The sequence below is a fragment of the Bombina bombina genome, chromosome 3 (genome assembly GCF_027579735.1).
Source record: "Bombina bombina isolate aBomBom1 chromosome 3, aBomBom1.pri, whole genome shotgun sequence".
In the NCBI taxonomy this organism is placed as follows: domain Eukaryota; kingdom Metazoa; phylum Chordata; class Amphibia; order Anura; family Bombinatoridae; genus Bombina; species Bombina bombina.
In genome coordinates this window covers 596,324,168-596,344,598 of record NC_069501.1, presented here as the reverse complement: position 1 = coordinate 596,344,598, position 20,431 = coordinate 596,324,168, and the positions used below count along the sequence as shown (strand labels likewise).

General features: G+C 41.5%; 1 protein-coding gene across 1 annotated transcript in view; it reads left to right on the top strand.

Annotated features, from left to right (window-relative positions):
* The window catches only part of LOC128652441 (ultra-long-chain fatty acid omega-hydroxylase-like), a 204,891-nt gene that overhangs the window by 9,128 nt on the left and 175,332 nt on the right, over positions 1–20,431 (top strand). The gene's annotated exons all lie outside the window — the stretch shown is intronic.

The window sequence follows — 20,431 nt, the reverse complement described above, 5'->3', positions numbered from 1 at the left end:
TCAGAGATTCATGCTCGTATTACGACTTGAAAGTAAAAAGTTTACGATCTTGCGTTCGTAGCATCATGCTAATAAATAGACTTTGAAAAGTCACAAACACAAAATCGCATTCACCCATAGACTTCATTGGAGCCGAAAAAGTTGAAATAACCTAACACCCTCAAGTCCCACAAACATGATCGCAGATATACTATTGGCGGCTAACTGTCAGTTCTAATTGCTATGGTATGATGATATAAGCTGCAATTAAACTAAGGGACCATACTAAAAAATAGTGTGATCTTTATGTTAGAGCAGCTATAAAGATAATCAGACAAGAAGATAAAATAGAGATGAGAAATGAAAAAGAAAACTAAGCAGAACAGAAAGGGGACATAGCAAAAAGATAATGGGACATAACCAAAAGAAAAAGATAAAAAGAATAGAAAACAAAGCACATGTTGAACATAAATACAAAAGACCACTAAGAGAGAAACAAAAGAGAAACAGAATTAGATCTCGTGGGGACCATAATGTACTAGTCAGGCTGACCCCCTATTAGGAGCTGCAGTCCCAAATATTTAAGAGGACATATTATATAAAGCTATGCCATTCTAGCTTTGTATTCAGACCCTTTGTGGTCAGAGTCTCTAATTCGAATGTCCATCTGGCTTCTCTCTGCAGAAGTATTTTATTTCTGTCACCTCCTCTTCTTAAAGCGGGAACATGGTCTATGATAAAGTATCGAAGATCTGCAACATTATGTCCACACTGTTGGAAATTACGTGCTACCGGCTGATCAGATTCTCCATTCTTCAATGCTTGACGTAAGTCACTCCGATGGTTGGCCATCCTTGTCCTAAGGTTGTCACTCGTCTTTCCAACATAGAACAGACCACATAGGCAGTGGAGCAGATAGACTATATACAGTGTGGTACAGAATAAACTCCAGTGATGGTCTAAGATAGGGGCATCTGAGCACAACAAGCTTTCAAAGTATATCCATGGACAAAGAAGGCACTCTCCGGATTTAAATCAATCATTACTTATGTTACGTTTTCGGGGTTTCACCCCCATCCTCAGACCATTTACTAATAATTGCTATAATACAGACTTATATACTACTCACCCCCCAGTGCATGCCAAACTTCTGCGCATAACGGCTGTTGCGCGGCTCGGTGTGTACGTCATCAGGCGGCGCCCGTTGCCTAGCAACCAGCCGTGTAAACTACAGCTAAAATATACAAATATTGATTAAAACAAATTAGACACAGCAACAACATAGTTTGTGGCAGTCTCTGGGATAACTATTCCCTTTACCAGCTATAATATAAATCTTCTTGGACAACTAGCTTTAAATATGCATATGTATAGATATATGTTATGGGTAAAGTCCGAAATCTGGGTAATCCTAGGATTACCGGGGTAAAGCTGACATTACCCAAGTGGGTCTGGGCAAAGCCAGAAGAAATGTAATTCCCCCCCCATCTACACTATATTTTTTTGCCTCTGCCTATGTAGTTGAAGGAAGTCCCCGGCCGATCCTCTGGCATCCACCCCAAGTGAACGTTGAACCTTTGCCCCTCTTGAATCCCCCAAGCGGAGACAAAAAAGACAGTGAAGATGTGTGAATTACAGTACATCGTATAAATGTTTTTAATGCGGTGACTCTGAGGAGCTTTATCACGTTACATCAGGCTTTACCACAGCCGCTTGGCTAATGTCGGCTTTACCCGGGTAATGCTAGGATTACCCAATATCGCTTACATGCAAACGATAGTGCTCCACTCATACTCTAGCCTTAAATAAATGCTAAATGTAATTATGTATTTGAAGCAAATAAAAATACATTTAAAAAAAAAAAAAATTTCAATTGTTTGACATGGAAAAAATATTTATAAAGTTTTAGTGTCCATAAAACAATGAGCACCACCATATTTTTTAACCTAGTTTTTTTTCTCTGCAGCTGCCAGTGGCTGTGCCTATGAAGCATATAGCAGTGCTAAAGGGACATGAACCCCATACAATTTTAAACAACTTTCCAATTTGGTTTGTTCTATTGGTATCCTTTGTTGAAAAGCTTACCTAGGTAGGCTCAGGAGCTGGGAGCTAGTTGCCGATTGTTGGCTGCACATATATCCCTCATATCATTAGCTTACCAATATGTTCAGTTAGCTCTCAGTAGTGCATTGCCACTCTTTCAGTAAAGAATACAAAGAGAATGAAGTAAAATTGATTACAGAAGTAAATTGGAAAGTTGTTTATAATTATCTACTCTATCTGAATCATAAAATAAAAAAAATTGGGTTTCATGTTCCTGCACTTCCACTTCTAACATGAAATAGAAAGACCACATTAAATTACGGGCAAAGGGGACAAAATAAATAATACAAGTATATTGGAAAGTGTTTTTTGATATACATAATTAAACATTTTATATTATTATATAAAAATGTTTACTGTCTTTAACGTCCCTTTCATAAAACATGTTTAGCATCACAGTGCATCCTTGCAAGACACAATTACGTTTTGATCCTTTGTCAAGCAAAATATGATTCACAATAAATATTTGATTTCTCCAACATAGGTGTGTCCGGTCCACGGCGTCATCCTTACTTGTGGGATATTCTCTTCCCCAACAGGAAATGGCAAAGAGCCCAGCAAAGCTGGTCACATGATCCCTCCTAGGCTCCGCCTACCCCAGTCATTCTCTTTGCCGTTGTACAGGCAACATCTCCACGGAGATGGCTTAGAGTTTTTTAGTGTTTAACTGTAGTTTTTATTATTCAATCAAGAGTTTGTTATTTTGAAATAGTGCTGGTATGTACTATTTACTCAGAAACAGAAAAGAGATGAAGATTTCTGTTTGTATGAGGAAAATGATTTTAGCAACCGTCACTAAAATCCATGGCTGTTCCACACAGGACTGTTGAGAGCAATTAACTTCAGTTGGGGGAACAGTGAGCAGTCTCTTGCTGCTTGAGGTATGACACATTCTAACAAGACGATGTAATGCTGGAAGCTGTCATTTTCCCTCTGGGATCCGGTAAGCCATGTTTATTACGATTGTAAATAAGGGCTTCAAAAAGGGCTTATTAAGACTGTAGACTTTTTTTGGGCTAAATCGATTGATTATTAACACATATTTAGCCTTGAGGAATCATTTTATCTGGGTATTTTGATATAATAATACGGCAGGCACTGTTTTAGACACCTTATTCTTTAGGGGCTTTCCCAAAGCATAGGCAGAGCCTCATTTTCGCGCCGGTGTTGCGCACTTGTTTTTGAGAGGCATGGCATGCAGTCGCATGTGAGAGGAGCTCTGATACTTAGAAAAGACTTTCTGAAGGCGTCATTTGGTATCGTATTCCCCTTGGGGCTTGGTTGGGTCTCAGCAAAGCAGATACCAGGGACTGTAAAGGGGTTAAAGTTCAAAACGGCTCCGGTTCCGTTATTTTAAGGGTTAAAGCTTCCAAATTTGGTGTGCAATACTTTTAAGGCTTTAAGACACTGTGGTGAAAATTTGGTAAATTTTGAACAATTCCTTCATGTTTTTTCGCATTTGCAGTAATAAAGTGTGTTCAGTTTAAAATTTAAAGTGACAGTAACGGTTTTATTTTAAAACGTTTTTTGTACTTGTTATCAAGTTTATGCCTGTTTAACATGTCTGAACTACCAGATAGACTGTGTTCTGAATGTGGGGAAGCCAGAATTCCTATTCATTTAAATAAATGTGATTTATGTGACAATGACAATGATGCCCAAGATGATTCCTCAAGTGAGGGGAGTAAGCATGGTACTGCATCATTCCCTCCTTCGTCTACACGAGTCTTGCCCACTCAGGAGGCCCCTAGTACATCTAGCGCGCCAATACTCCTTACTATGCAACAATTAACGGCTGTAATGGATAATTCTGTCAAAAACATTTTAGCCAAAATGAACACTTATCAGCGTAAGCGCGACTGCTCTGTTTTAGATACTGAAGAGCATGACGACGCTGATATTAATATTTCTGAAGGGCCCCTGACTCAGTCTGATGGGGCCAGGGAGGTTTTGTCTGAGGGAGAAATTACTGATTCAGGGAACATTTCTCAACAAGCTGAACCTGATGTGATTGCATTTAAATTTAAGTTGGAACATCTCCGCATTCTGCTTAAGGAGGTATTATCCACTCTGGATGATTGTGACAAGTTGGTCATCCCAGAGAAACTATGTAAAATGGACAAGTTCCTAGAGGTGCCGGGGCTCCCAGAAGCTTTTCCTATACCCAAGCGGGTGGCGGACATTGTTAATAAAGAATGGGAAAGGCCCGGTATTCCTTTCGTCCCTCCCCCCATATTTAAAAAATTGTTTCCTATGGTCGACCCCAGAAAGGACTTATGGCAGACAGTCCCCAAGGTCGAGGGAGCGGTTTCCACTTTAAACAAACGCACCACTATACCCATAGAGGATAGTTGTGCTTTCAAAGATCCTATGGATAAAAAATTAGAAGGTTTGCTTAAAAAGATGTTTGTTCAGCAGGGTTACCTTCTACAACCAATTTCATGCATTGTCCCTGTCGCTACAGCCGCATGTTTCTGGTTCGATGAGCTGATAAAGGCGGTCGACAGTGATTCTCCTCCTTATGAGGAGATTAAGGACAGAATCAATGCTCTCAAATTGGCTAATTCTTTCACCCTAGATGCCACTTTGCAATTGGCTAGGTTAGCGGCTAAGAATTCTGGGTTTGCTATTGTGGCGCGCAGAGCGCTTTGGTTGAAATCTTGGTCGGCTGATGCGTCTTCCAAGAACAAGCTACTTAACATTCCTTTCAAGGGGAAAACGCTGTTTGGCCCTGACTTGAAAGAGATTATCTCGGATATCACTGGGGGTAAGGGCCACGCCCTTCCTCAGGATCGGCCTTTCAAGGCAAAAAATAAACCTAATTTTCGTCCCTTTCGTAGAAACGGACCAGCCCAAAGTGCTACGTCCTCTAAGCAAGAGGGTAATACTTCTCAAGCCAAGCCAGCTTGGAGACCAATGCAAGGCTGGAACAAGGGAAAGCAGGCCAAGAAACCTGCCACTGCTACCAAGACAGCATGAAATGTTGGCCCCCGATCCGGGACCGGATCTGGTGGGGGGCAGACTCTCTCTCTTCGCTCAGGCTTGGGCAAGAGATGTTCTGGATCCTTGGGCGCTAGAAATAGTCTCCCAAGGTTATCTTCTGGAATTCAAGGGACTTCCCCCAAGGGGGAGGTTCCACAGGTCTCAGTTGTCTTCAGACCACATAAAAAGACAGGCATTCTTACATTGTGTAGAAGACCTGTTAAAAATGGGAGTGATTCATCCCATTCCATTAAGAGAACAAGGGATGGGGTTCTACTCCAATCTGTTTATAGTTCCCAAAAAAGAGGGAACGTTCAGACCAATCTTAGATCTCAAGATCTTAAACAAGTTTCTCAAGGTTCCATCGTTCAAGATGGAAACCATTCGAACTATTCTTCCTTCCATCCAGGAAGGTCAATTCATGACCACGGTGGATTTAAAGGATGCGTATCTACATATTCCTATCCACAAGGAACATCATCGGTTCCTGAGGTTCGCATTCCTGGACAAACATTACCAGTTCGTGGCGCTTCCTTTCGGATTAGCCACTGCTCCAAGGATTTTCACAAAGGTACTAGGGTCCCTTCTAGCTGTGCTAAGACCAAGGGGCATTGCTGTAGTACCTTACTTGGACGACATTCTGATTCAAGCGTCGTCCCTTCCTCAAGCAAAGGCTCACACGGACATTGTCCTGGCCTTTCTCAGATCTCACGGATGGAAAGTGAACGTGGAAAAGAGTTCTCTATCTCCGTCAACAAGGGTTCCCTTCTTGGGAACAATAATAGACTCCTTAGAAATGAGGATTTTTCTGACAGAGGCCAGAAAAACAAAACTTCTAGACTCTTGTCGGATACTCCATTTCGTTCCTCTTCCTTCCATAGCTCAGTGCATGGAAGTGATCGGGTTGATGGTAGCGGCAATGGACATAGTTCCTTTTGCACGCATTCATCTAAGACCATTACAACTGTGCATGCTCAGTCAGTGGAATGGGGACTATACAGACTTGTCTCCGAAGATACAAGTAAATCAGAGGACCAGAGACTCACTCCGTTGGTGGCTGTCCCTGGACAACCTGTCACGAGGGATGACATTCCGCAGACCAGAGTGGGTCATTGTCACGACCGACGCCAGTCTGATGGGCTGGGGCGCGGTCTGGGGATCCCTGAAAGCTCAGGGTCTTTGGTCTCGGGAAGAATCTCTTCTACCGATAAATATTCTGGAACTGAGAGCGATATTCAATGCTCTCAAGGCTTGGCCTCAGCTAGCGAGGGCCAAGTTCATACGGTTTCAATCAGACAACATGACAACTGTTGCGTACATCAACCATCAGGGGGGAACAAGGAGTTCCCTGGCGATGGAAGAAGTGACCAAAATCATTCTATGGGCGGAGTCTCACTCCTGCCACCTGTCTGCTATCCACATCCCAGGAGTGGAAAATTGGGAAGCGGATTTTCTGAGTCGTCAGACATTGCATCCGGGGGAGTGGGAACTCCATCCGGAAATCTTTGCCCAAGTCACTCAGCTGTGGGGCATTCCAGACATGGATCTGATGGCCTCTCGTCAGAACTTCAAAGTTCCTTGCTACGGGTCCAGATCCAGGGATCCCAAGGCGGCTCTAGTGGATGCACTAGTAGCACCTTGGACCTTCAAACTAGCTTATGTGTTCCCGCCGTTTCCTCTCATCCCCAGGCTGGTAGCCAGGATCAATCAGGAGAGGGCGTCGGTGATCTTGATAGCTCCTGCGTGGCCACGCAGGACTTGGTACGCAGATCTGGTGAATATGTCATCGGCTCCTCCTTGGAAGCTACCTTTGAGACGAGACCTTCTTGTTCAGGGTCCGTTCGAACATCCGAATCTGGTTTCACTCCAGCTGACTGCTTGGAGATTGAACGCTTGATCTTATCGAAGCGAGGATTCTCAGATTCTGTTATCGATACTCTTGTTCAGGCCAGAAAGCCTGTAACTAGAAAGATTTACCACAAAATTTGGAAAAAATATATCTGTTGGTGTGAATCTAAAGGATTCCCTTGGGACAAGGTTAAGATTCCTAGGATTCTATCCTTCCTTCAAGAAGGATTGGAAAAAGGATTATCTGCAAGTTCCCTGAAGGGACAGATTTCTGCCTTGTCTGTGTTACTTCACAAAAAGCTGGCCGCTGTGCCAGATGTTCAAGCCTTTGTTCAGGCTCTGGTTAGAATTAAGCCTGTTTACAAACCTTTGACTCCTCCTTGGAGTCTCAATTTAGTTCTTTCAGTTCTTCAGGGGGTTCCGTTTGAACCCTTGCATTCCGTTGATATTAAGTTGTTATCTTGGAAAGTTTTGTTTTTAGTTGCAATTTCTTCTGCTAGAAGAGTTTCAGAATTATCTGCTCTGCAGTGTTCTCCTCCTTATCTGGTGTTCCATGCAGATAAGGTGGTTTTACGTACTAAACCTGGTTTTCTTCCAAAAGTTGTTTCTAACAAAAACATTAACCAGGAGATTATCGTACCTTCTCTGTGTCCGAAACCAGTTTCAAAGAAGGAACGTTTGTTGCACAATTTGGATGTTGTTCGCGCTCTAAAATTCTATTTAGATGCTACAAAGGATTTTAGACAAACATCTTCCTTGTTTGTTGTTTATTCTGGTAAAAGGAGAGGTCAAAAAGCAACTTCTACCTCTCTCTCTTTTTGGATTAAAAGCATCATCAGATTGGCTTACGAGACTGCCGGACGGCAGCCTCCCGAAAGAATCACAGCTCATTCCACTAGGGCTGTGGCTTCCACATGGGCCTTCAAGAACGAGGCTTCTGTTGATCAGATATGTAGGGCAGCGACTTGGTCTTCACTGCACACTTTTACCAAATTTTACAAGTTTGATACTTTTGCTTCTTCTGAGGCTATTTTTGGGAGAAAGGTTTTGCAAGCCGTGGTGCCTTCCATTTAGGTGACCTGATTTGCTCCCTCCCTTCATCCGTGTCCTAAAGCTTTGGTATTGGTTCCCACAAGTAAGGATGACGCCGTGGACCGGACACACCTATGTTGGAGAAAACAGAATTTATGTTTACCTGATAAATTACTTTCTCCAACGGTGTGTCTGGTCCACGGCCCGCCCTGGTTTTTTTAATCAGGTCTGATAATTTATTTTCTTTAACTACAGTCACCACGGTACCATATGGTTTCTCCTATGCAAATATTCCTCCTTAACGTCGGTCGAATGACTGGGGTAGGCGGAGCCTAGGAGGGATCATGTGACCAGCTTTGCTGGGCTCTTTGCCATTTCCTGTTGGGGAAGAGAATATCCCACAAGTAAGGATGACGCCGTGGACCGGACACACCGTTGGAGAAAGTAATTTATCAGGTAAACATAAATTCTGTTTTTTTTCGTTTCACTAGTCATCATGCAATAAAAAGGCAGTTTATTTCTATATTATAAAGTGGACCTTATCTCCCTGCAATGATCTGATTTATTTTTAAACTTAGGTGAACTCTGGTTAAAGTTTTTGTATATGTTGTCTTGGAGTAGAATGCCAATGTATGAGCTGAATATTTTACCTTTGTATTTATGTGCGTACACAGGTGTTTTTTCCCCTGAGGTGGGGAAGTAAAGTGTTTGAAATAATAAGGCTCAGGAGCTATCTGGCAATTGGTGGCTGCATATATATACCTTTTTTGTCATTGGCTCACATTGTGTTCAGCTAACTCCCAGTAGTGCTTTGGCTGCTCCATAGCGTATCTAAGTGTACTCTAAGTTGTTTAAAATTTCTAGGTCTATCTGAATCATGTAAGTTTAATTGTGACTTTTACTGTCTCTTTAATTACCTGACAAGTACTTTAATATAAACTGATGCATATAAGTCTATAAATAGCCACCACAGAAGAGATAAACCAGGAATGGGGAACCTTGGCCCTCCAGATGTTTCAGAACTACATTTCACATGATGCTCAACTGGACTTCAGAGTGCCTAAGCATCATGGGTAATGTAGTTCTGAAACATCAGGAGGGCCAAGATTCCCTATCCCTGGTATAAATAGACTTTAGCAACTTTGTGCTAACAAAATGACACTCATATTAATTTATATATGGGTTTTATGTGCTTTGAGGCTATATTTGTACTAGAATTTTTGCTTATGCAAGAATCTTTTAATTAAGCATCATATACTGAATGGGCCACTTACACCAATCCACTTAGTGAGTTTTTTTCTTTTGTATAATGATGAGTCCATAGAAATTCCATAACATGTGGGAATATACTTCCCGCCACTATGAGTAGAATGAGAGCCCACATAAGAGCTTTAATCCCTCCCACCTCCCTTCTCTCGTCAGATTGTTCTCTGGCTCCTAGGAGAAAGATCAAGGTGCTTCCGCTATTTGCTTAAAAACTGAATGAGACAGGGGGATAGGAATACCGTTATTATATGTACAGCATCTCCCTATTGGATTTCAGCCATAACTACCCTCAGGTGTCCCTTAGCCTCCCCCTGTGGGAATACAGGTATTTCCTCTAAGATACACAGGAAAGTCTAATAACTTTTAAAACTTAGCTTTTTTTGTAATTATCTAAACATAACATGTTGGTACAAGGCACAACAGCAAACACAGCACTAGTGAAAAAATCAAAGGCACTTCATCAGGGCACTTCCTCTCAGATCCACTGCTATACAAGCACTGGATGGGCTGCAGTCAGTAAGTGACTCAGGCACTCATGCAGCCCATAGGCTATCAGTAGGTACTTGTTTGTGCTCAAGCATAGCTGGGGGACATAGTCAGCTTCCCTTCAGACACAATATGGGTCATACGTTTTTGTACAGGAGATTTATATTATTTTTACAGATATTTTGGGACTGGAATCAGTATTTATACCTAGGCCTAGGGCCCCGGATGTTATTCCTGTACCACACATTATCTCCGTAATAATCTCCAAGGAATGGAAGAAGCCAGGCACTCTGTTAGCCCCTTCATCTGCATTTAAGAGGTTGTTTCCTGTTCCAGCTGCACATGCAGATTATCTGCATAAACGCAAAAAACTCTAGCTTTGCGGTTTTGGCTAGCAGGTCCCCGTGTATAAAACCCTGCTGTTGATGTTGTTCAAGGGTAAGTCCCTGTTTGGTCAGGAAGTCTAAACCCACGGGTCACCCGATAGGACGTTTTCGTTCCTTTTCGGAACAAGAATCAAAGGAACGCAGAAGTGACTAAAACTGAGTCTCCCAGGCCCCAGAATGATGGGATCACCCCTGACCTGGGACCAGGTCTCGTGGGGGGCAAACTTTATCTGTTCCAGAAGGAATGGTGTCAGTCCGTCCAGGACTCTTGGCTGCTAGACATTATTTGCCTAGGGTTACAGAATAAGCTCCCTAGTCTCAGCTACAAGGGTAAATTTCCTAGGAACAATCATAGATTTTGTCAGCATGTGCATCTACCTTACAGACCAGTGCAGGGAGAAGCTTCAGAGGGTGTGTCATCTGCTTCAGTCCAATGCTCACCCATCTGTAGCACTATGCATGGAGGTAGTAGGCCTCATGGTTGCGGCATCGGATGCTATATTGTTTTCTTGCTTTCATCTGGGGCCACTACAGTTGTGTATGTTCAAACAATGGAATGGAGACCATCTATTGCAGCTCATCTCTCTTGACGCCCAGATGAGAGTCTGGTTTGGTGGCAGTCACCAACCCCAGTTCTTCTAGGAGCGAGTTTCCACCACCCCTCTTGGATTCTAATCACCACAGGCACGTTGAGAATTTTTTTCAAATCCAGCAACATCATGACAGTGGCCTACATCAACCATCAGGGAGGCACTCGGAGCTCCCTGATAATGCAGAAGGTGTCTTGAATCCTGCAGTGGGCGGAGATACATCAATGTCAGATCTCAGCTATTCACATCCCAGGTGTGGAGAATTGAGAGGCAGATTTCCTGAGCAGGCAGACTTTTCACTCAGGGGAGTGGTCTCTAAATCAGGAGGTATTTTTGGAACTAGCCCACAGATGGGGTGTTCCAGTTATATATCAGATGGCTTCCTGCTTCATTGCAAAGCTACTGAGATATGGATCGAGATTCAGGAATCCTCAGTCAGAGCTAGTGGACGCTCTAGCAGTTCCATGGAAATTCAACTTGGTCTGTCTGTTTACACCAATTGTACTTCTGCCCCAAGTTGTAGCTTGGAGTGCATACCAACTATCTTGATAGCCCCTGTGTGGCCATTTAGGACATGGTGTGCCTGTTGTCTGCTCAACCTTGGTGGCTGCCTCTTAGTCAGGACCTACTGACTCAGGGTTTGTTATTTTATCTAAACCTAGATACTCTGAGGCTGACTGCCGGGAAATTGAACAGTTGATTTTAGCTCAGAGAGCTCATTGTGATTAATACCCTTATAAAGGCTTGCAAGTCCGTCACCAGATGTATTTACCATAAGGTGTGGAGGACTTATCTTCACTGGTGTGCCCAGCGAGGTTCCTCTTGGTGTAGAGTGAAAACTCTGCGTATTCTTCAGTTTCTCCAGGAGGGTCTGGAGAAAGGCCAGTTCTATCAAGGGTCAGATCTCTGCCATTTCTGTTTTCTTTTTACAAAAGGTTGACTAGTTTGTCAGGTTTTCAAGAGTTTTGTTCAGGCTCTTGTTAGAATTAAGCATGTTTTCAGACTTGTTGCTCTGCCATGGAGCCTAAACTTAGTTCTTAAGGTTCTTCAGAGGGCTCAGTTTGAGCCTCTGCATGTTGTTGATGTTAAGTTACTCACTCAGAAGGTAGTTTTCCTAATAGCTATTTCCTCGGCTTGCAGAGTTTTAGAGCTTTCAGCTTTGATATGTGATCCTCTATATCTGCTGATCCATCAGGATAAGGCTGCCTGTGTTGAGGACACAACCAAGCTTTCTTCCTAAAGTAGTAAGTACTCATAACATCAACCAGGAGATTGTGGTTCCTTCACTTTGTCCTAACCTATCATCCTCCAAGGAGAGACTGTTACATAATTTGTATGTGGTCAGAGTGTTGAAGTTCTACCTTCATGCTACTAGGGTATTTCGTCAATCTTCTTCCTTTTCATCATGTATACTGTTAAGCTCAAGGGACAGAAAGCCTCAGCTCTAACCATTTCCTTTTGGTTGAGAGTCTAATTTGCATTGCATATCAGAAAACGGGTCAAGACCCCCCTTCGAGAATCACAGCTCATTCCACTTGTGCTGTGGCAACCACTTGGGCATTCAAAAATGAGGCTTCAGTTGAACAAATCTGTAAAGCTGCAACCTGTTCTTTGTTGCACTCTTTCGCAAGTGGTGGTGCATAGTAAATAGTACTACCTTCCCTACCATTCCCTCCCGAACATTTGTGAACTTCACCGCTTGGGTATTGGTTTCCCATAGGCTAAGAATGTTTCTGTGGACTCTCACTGCCAATAGAAAATAAAATGTTTGCTTACCTGATAAATTAATTTCCTTCTTGGCAGTGTGAGTCTACAACCCCGCCCAGATACTAAATGTGTAGTGGCGACAGTAGTTTTGCACCTCTGTACCCCTTCTATTCCTCTTCACTTTTCCTTATCCTCTGCTGTACGTCTGGAGGGTAGAGGAAGTGGGAGGGGCAATTATAGTCTTGTTTGGGGTGTATTTGCCTCCTCCTGGTGGCCAGGTAGAGTAATTCCCATAGGTTAATAATGGTTTTTGTGAACTCTCACTGCCAAGAAGGAAATTAATTTTACACAAAAAGAGGACAGATGGGCTAATAAGCACTCTTTCCTATTAAATGCATAACAGTCAGCTAAGTTTATCAACTGAACTAAAGGTGAAGTGACTATAAGTTAAAAGATCAACTTTAATAAGTAAATTAAAACTGAGATTAACCCAACACCACACACTCACAACAAAAACGTTAACAAGATAGAGAAAACTGTGAGTCACTCCCCTGTATTACTGGCCTATAACAGGAAGCGTAGGCTTCAGGTGCCAGGAGTAACTTACACAGAAATCTAACAATACTGTACAAATGCTTTTTCGGCCATTAAGCAGGCCTTTCTCAATTTAATATTGTTTTAACAAACCAAGCAAATGAATACCTTTTGCCTTTTAAACCCTGCTAAATGTTTATTGACCAATTTTTGCATTGTCTCTAATACACGCCTTCCCACAAGCCTATCATAGTCATCATTGGCTCATTGAGGGGGCGTTTACACTATCACTGGCTGCTGATTGGCCTGGGTCCGGTTTAGCATCAATATGGGAGGCGCTGATACTCGTAAACACTGGAGCATGCCTTTTCATTGAAACCACATCTATAGTGTATGTAGACAGACTTAATAGCCAGAGATTATTATAGACCCAGTTAGGTGATGCTGCAGTACTCGTCACCAGGGCCGCCATCAGGGGGTGACAGGGGTGACTCCTGTCAGGGGCCCAATGGGCTAGGGGGGGCCCATGAGGCAAGAACTAAATTTTGGCAGCCACCAGTGGGTACTACAGCAGAGTGCTAATTGAGCATGGGAACTATTATTACAAGGAGTAAAGTATTAGCATTTGAGAGGATTTCTGAGTGTGCACTAAACCACTATGCACAGTGTGAGACAGACTTGGCACTTTATTTGTAGAGTGTGTGCCTGAGTCAGACGGCTGATCACTTTCATTTGCAGAGGAGGTAGGACTTACTTAGCCAATGTTTTTTATTTCTTTGTGCAATTTAAGATTGTAACTTCAGTGTGGTAGTAGTTGTATGGTGGGGCCAGGGGTCCATAAAAACACAATTGTTTTTAGCAGCAGTGTATTTATGATTATTTGACAATGCTGTAGAAATTCTATATTTAAAACCATGCAGAAATGTTTCCTCCTCAATACACAAATGATATATATTATATTCCAGTTTACTGCCCCTTTATGCAAGGACTTTACAGATACAAGGAGGCATTTTATCTAAGATTTTTACGTCTGCATAACATGTTATACACTCAGACTAAGATTGCTCAGTGTTGGAAATGAGACAGGTTAACTTAAAACTGTTCAGTTTACTCTACAGCTGACTTAATTTTGAAATGCATACCAACAAGCTTAAATCCTGCATTTAACCAGATCTAATGGTATGAGTACCACAGCTTATGGTTCCACCAAGACCATATAGCGTACAGCATTTTCAAAATCCACAAGTACAGCTGACAGATGGGAACATCTGTACACTATATTTGAAGTGGTGCTCATGGTTGGGGAAAATGGGGAAAATATTAAACAAACATATATCAACCTTTTAAAAGTACTTTTATTCATCTAGCCATCTACCCAGATCATTAATGTACAATTTTGAATTCACAGAATTATTTTTGTTTGCACATTTACAAATGATTCTTTAAAAAGGGATCTCTTAATTTCTGCATTTTTTTTTATCATGCATGTCACACACTGTTGATTTAGGGGATGCAAGGTACATAAATGTTTCCTCCTGTGAGTGTTTCTGTGGGTGTCTGTATTTATGTCTTTGTGGTTTGGTTTGTGTCTCCATGAGTGTGTATGTATTTTTTTTCTGTTGGTATCTCTGTGAGGGTGGGTGTGTATGTATTTGTTCATTTTCTGTGGATGTCTGCGAGGGTGTGTGCATATGTCTTTGAGCTTTTTCTATGGGTGTCTCTGTGAGGGTGTGTGTTTGTCTTTGTGTATTTTCTCTGGATGCCTCTGTGATGGTGGGTGTGTATGTCTGTTTTTTCTGTGGATGTCTCTGTGAGGGTGTGTGTGTGTGTGTGTATGTATGTCAGTGTTTTCTGTGGATGTCTCTGTGAGGGTGTGTATTTTCTGTGGATGTTTCAGTGAGGGTGTGTATGTATGTCTTTCTGTGTGTGTATGTCTTTGTGTGTTTTCTGAGGCTGTCTCTGTTGGTGTTTCCTTGGGTGTATGTGCAGGTTTGAGTTTGTGTGTGTCCATTGTCTGTTCCTTTTTTAGGACATTTTGACCTTACTACTGATTATTCACATCTTTCTACAGACTTTGAGACTAATGAGACCTTTCCAATCTACCATTTAACCTTTAAATTATTGTTTAGGCAGTTCAGGGCCCTTCCTTTCAGCCACTGCATGCTGTTGTCATCATTTAGTTGGCATCTTCCTTTACAAAAAGATAATCAGAACTCCATATTTTGTTTTCTAAATCTCCTTTTTTTTTTACAAAACTGTAGTTTACCTCATTACTTGTCAGGTCAATGTAAACAAGTGCTGAGTGTCTGTTTGGGTGTCTGTGTCAGAGTTTCTTTGCGTGTTTGCTAGAGTGTCTATATGTGAATCCTTATGTGTGAGTGTGTGTGTGTTTCAGTGTATGTTACTACCTTTACAACATTTCCAAGTTTAAATAGACACTTAAGAATAAAGTGCATATACGTTTTAGTCACTTGGTCAAAAATTGCACATGTCAAAGGAGGGGGGGGGGGCCTGATCAATGGTTAAGTCAGGGGCCCCAACATTTCTAGTGGCGGCCCTGCTCGTCACTACCTGATACAAATATTACCATATTAGCGATCTGTAGCTTGGTGACTCTCCTATACATCATAATTGTCAAACCTCACAATACATGTCTGTCATGTTAACTCCCTAAATCTGGCATACTGTCATAATCTCGATATGGATATGGTTGTTGAGTTTAGGTCAGTCTTATTGTTCTCAAATAGGGGTATAACGTTAAGGCATTCCTGATTGATATATATTCACTTTGTCAATTCTATTTTAATGCCTTTTTAATTATTAATCCCATCACATACCTTCATTGCATTCAGTTAACAACAACCGTAAAATCCATTCCCTGCGCATACTATGTTCCTTGTAATGATTATAAGTATTGTCTTAGAGTCTTAACCATATTGTGTTACACTGTTCGGGGGATAAATAGCTATTTTAACCGTAAAGTAATCCATACTTAAAAGTTAAATTACTTACTCATAATTAAAGGAACACCCAGTAATTATTATTTTCATTCATGCCATAAGGCATGACTGAATTTAATTTGAATATCCATCTGGCTTCTTTTTCTAGTGACACTTGTTCTGTATCCCCTCCTCTAATACCTGGTCTTAATTTTTCTAAGCCCCAGCATTTAAAGACACTGGTATCTCCTTTATGGCATTGTAAAAAGTGTCTTGCTACACTCATGATCTTTTTATCTGTTTCCACATCTGTTCTTAATATTACTTAGATGTTCAGTCATTCTTTTACCCAGACTCCTAGTGGCATACCTATGTAGAATAGATTGCAGCTGCATGACACACAATAAATTACAATAGTGCTTTTGCTATTAATATGATAATTAATAGTCCACTTACTCTGGAATCTATCAATAACAATTTGTTTTTTAATCATATATTGGCACACTTTGCTATTGCCACATGCAATGGATCCTTTATACAAAGGAGGTTTCCTTGCGTTCCTATCAAAATGACTTCTAGTTAGACAGTCATTGAGGTTGTTAGCTCTTCTAAAGGTAAGCAAGGGTTTGTCTGGGAGAACTGATTGTAGTTGTTCATCAGCTTTTAAGACATGCTAATGCCTATTTAAAATGTCTGAGATTCACTCACTTTGAGATGAATATGTTGAAATAAATCTAAGGGGGTTAGTGTTACTATTTTGTTTAGGGATCAGTATCTCTTTCCTGTTTTTTTGTTTTTGTTTTTTTTTCGGTTTTAAAAAGCTTTATTAAGTATAACACAGTACAAGATAAATGCAAAATGTAGTACATAAATCAGCCAGCTTATAATCGGGCTTTCAAACAAGTCTCACAAGTAAAATACAGGATAATTTTTTATACATAACTAGCATGTGTTTTTTTACAAGGTAGCAAATTCCAACTTGTAGTTTTACTCACATACCTACATCTATGAGGGGAAAAACCAAAAAAGTTAGAATATCTACCCGTGCGTGTTCACTGTTAGGGAAATACAATATCGTTAAATTAACTGAGGAGTGTCGTACAAATCCTCTATATATATTCCCTGTGTTACAATCTACAAACATGTCATAGTGTAAGGACCTGTAACCCCTAGCAGGTTCAATACATAGAAAACATTACAGAGATTAAAAGCAGAATTTGAAAAAAGAATAGTAAGGGAAAGATAGGGAGAGAAAAATAAAAGGGGGGGTAGGGTAGGGGATAGGAGAGGGTAATGAGAAGGGACCCAGCAGATAGGCCTGAATGGCAGTAAGGAATATTTGGATGTCTAAGGAGGTTTGAGAAACCATTTACTCCAAATTGTCCAATACTTGTCCATGCGTTCAGTCACATTGTAGAAGCCCCTTTCCATTGAAGCTAAGTATTCTATGAGTTGGGTTATCTGGACTAGAGTTGGAGCTTCTGACTTTTTCCATGCCCTAGCAATACAGACCTTAGTAGCATTTAGGACTGTGGCTCCCAGTATTTGTTGAGATTTCTGTAAGTCCTGGAGACCTACAAGTAAGAGGGCCAGGACTGGGGACATAGGAAGAGTCATACCTAGGTCTGAGAGCAAGGAGAATGTCTCATTCCATAAAGGAGAAATTTTTGGACAAGACCACCATATATGTATATCAGTGCCCTGTTGGCCACATTCCCTCCAGCATTGCGGAGAGGCCATGTGATATATCTTGGACAGCTTGAGGGGAGTTAAGTACCATTTTAAAAGAACCTCAAAGTATGTTTCCAGATGTGATATGCAATGTATGGATGATTTAGTAATCGTTGTCGCATGTTCTACTTCAATAGGTGTGATCTGAACATTGATTTCACGACCCCAAGCCTTTATCTGCCAAGGCATTACCTCACTATAATCACTATGGAGGAGTAGATGATGATTTGTAAGTGGTTTTATGAGTTTGTTCCCTGATTTCCATCTTTTTTCCCAATTAGTACATTCTCTCAAATTTGTTTTGGGAAATCCCCAAGCCTGACAATATCCCAGTATTCTATAGCTTTCTAACGTTAGCCACCTGGAAGCCTCATCCACTTGCTCCACTATTTGTTTAGATGTTAGTAACCTCTTTTGTCTATAGAGGTCCCCTATACAAGTAATGTTCCACGAGGACCACTCATATTTATGAATGTCTGGAAGGCCCGTCAGCAATCCCTGAAGACTATGGATAGGTGAGCTGTGTGGAGCTATTCTCTTGTGATGTCTAAGTCTATGCCAGGTCTGGCAATTGTCACGGATTATATTATTCGTGAGCAGCATATCTGGGAGCCTATGTTTGGGAATCCATATCAGGTCTTTTAAGTGGAGGTTCTTAGGAATAATAGCTGCCTCAAACAGAAACCACGCTTGTTTCTCCTCATTGCTCCACCCAGCAATATGAGTCAACCGGGTTGCATCATGATATAAATGTATATTGGGAAAAGCTATACAACATTTGCTTATTGGTAACTGGAGGATACGGTTCGCCACTCTCGGCAACTTCCCCCTCCACACATAGTTGATAAATACGGAATGAATCTGAGAGAGGTAAGTTTTCGGGATCGTGAAGGGTATGCACCTGAATAGGTACAAAATTTTGGGCAAAATAGCCATTTTCAGGGTGGAGATACGCCCCATCCAGGAAATTTCCCTATAATCCCACTGCTGTAGAAGTTTTTTGATTTCAGCAATCAACGGCTCAAAGTTATGTTTAATGACCTTATTCATATCAGGACCAAGTAATACACCTAGGTGTTTAATAAGTTCCATATGCCAGGTAAAGGGGGAAACGGGTCTTGAGATTAGTAAGGGTCTCAGGGTCAATATTAATAGCTAGGGCTTCAGTTTTGTGTATATTTACTTTATAGAGAATTATAGTCCCAAATGATTCCAAGGTCTTAAAAACTTCTGGTATTGAAGAACTTGGATTAGTCAACAGAATGGTTAGGTCGTCCGCATAAAGGGCAATCTTCTCGGTACGCTCTCCTATCATGACCCCTTCTATTTTCTGGGAAAGTCTAATCTCTTGGGCAAGAGGTTCCATAGCCATAGCGAAAAACAAAGGTGAACGAGGGCAACCCTGGCGGGTGCCATTTGTTATGGAAAAGGTTTTAGATCTAAAACCTACACCTCTAATAGTTGCAAAAGGCGCAGAATACAATGCCTGGACCATTTTAATGAATTGTGGGGGAAAGCCAAATTACTTTAGCACTTGCCAAATATAATCCCATCGGACCCTGTCAAATGCTTTTTCAGCATCTAAAGACAGGGCCACAACGGGAAGTCCTAGTTTAGCCTGCAATAGTTTATGGGTATTGTCAGGCCCTTGTCTACCAAAAGTGAAGCCTACTTGATCTATCTGTATAATAGCAGCCAACAAGTGAACAATGATACAAACAAAGGGGTGACGATCCTAGCAACTTCCGAATCTCACAGTGCTAAACCGGAAATGAATCCGGTAGGTAAAGATTAGTTCCTCAAGAGAAGCGGAAAGCCGTAGCCGTGGCGAAATCAAGCCACTAAGTAATGAGTGCAAAGGGAAAAAGGCAGGCTCTGCACACAGGAATCCAGATAAAAAGATTTTTAATGAAATAGATTAAAAAATACAAAAAGCAGCTACATACGCTGAGTGCACAAAAAAAAGTGAACAAGGCAGGTAGACAAACTGACACTGATGTCTGACAAGTGAACAATCCTGTTAGCCAACAATTTAGAGTAAAGCTTGACATCCAAATTTATTACGCCTAGATTTATAGTTCTGCGTTAGCCGTCCAAACCAGCGTTAGGGGGTCCTAACGCTGGTTTTGGCTGCCCGCTGGTATTTAGAGTCTTGTAGGTAAGGGTCTAACGCTCACTTTCCAGCCGCGACTTTTCCATACCGCAGATCCCCTTATGTCAATTGCGTATCCTATCTTTTCAATGGGATATTTCTAATGCTGGTATTTAGAGTCTTGGCTGAAGTGAGCATTAGAACTCTAACGACAAGACTCCAGCCGCAGAAAAAAGTCAGGAGTTAAGAGCTTTATGGGCTAACGCCGGTTCATAAAGCTCTTAACTACTGTGCTCTAAAGTACACTAACACCCATAAACTACATATGTACCCCTAAACCGAGGTCCCCCCCATGTCGCCGCCACTATAATTAATTTTTTTAACCCCTAATCTGCCGACCGTACACCGCCGCAACCTACATTATCCCTATGTACCCCTTATCTGCTGCCCCTAACATCGCCGACACCTACATAATATTTATTAACCCCTAATTTGCCCCCCCCCAACGTCGCCGCTACCTACCTACACTTATTATCCCCTAATCTGCCGACCGGACCTCGCCGCCACTATAACAAATGTATTAACCCCTAAACCGCCTCACTCCCGCCTCAAAAACCCTATAATAAATAGTATTAACCCCCTAATCTGCCGACCGGACCTCACCGCTACTATAATAAATGTATTAACCCCTGAAGCTAAGTCTAACACTAACCCCCCCTAAGTTAAATATAATTTTTATCTAACAAAATAAATTAA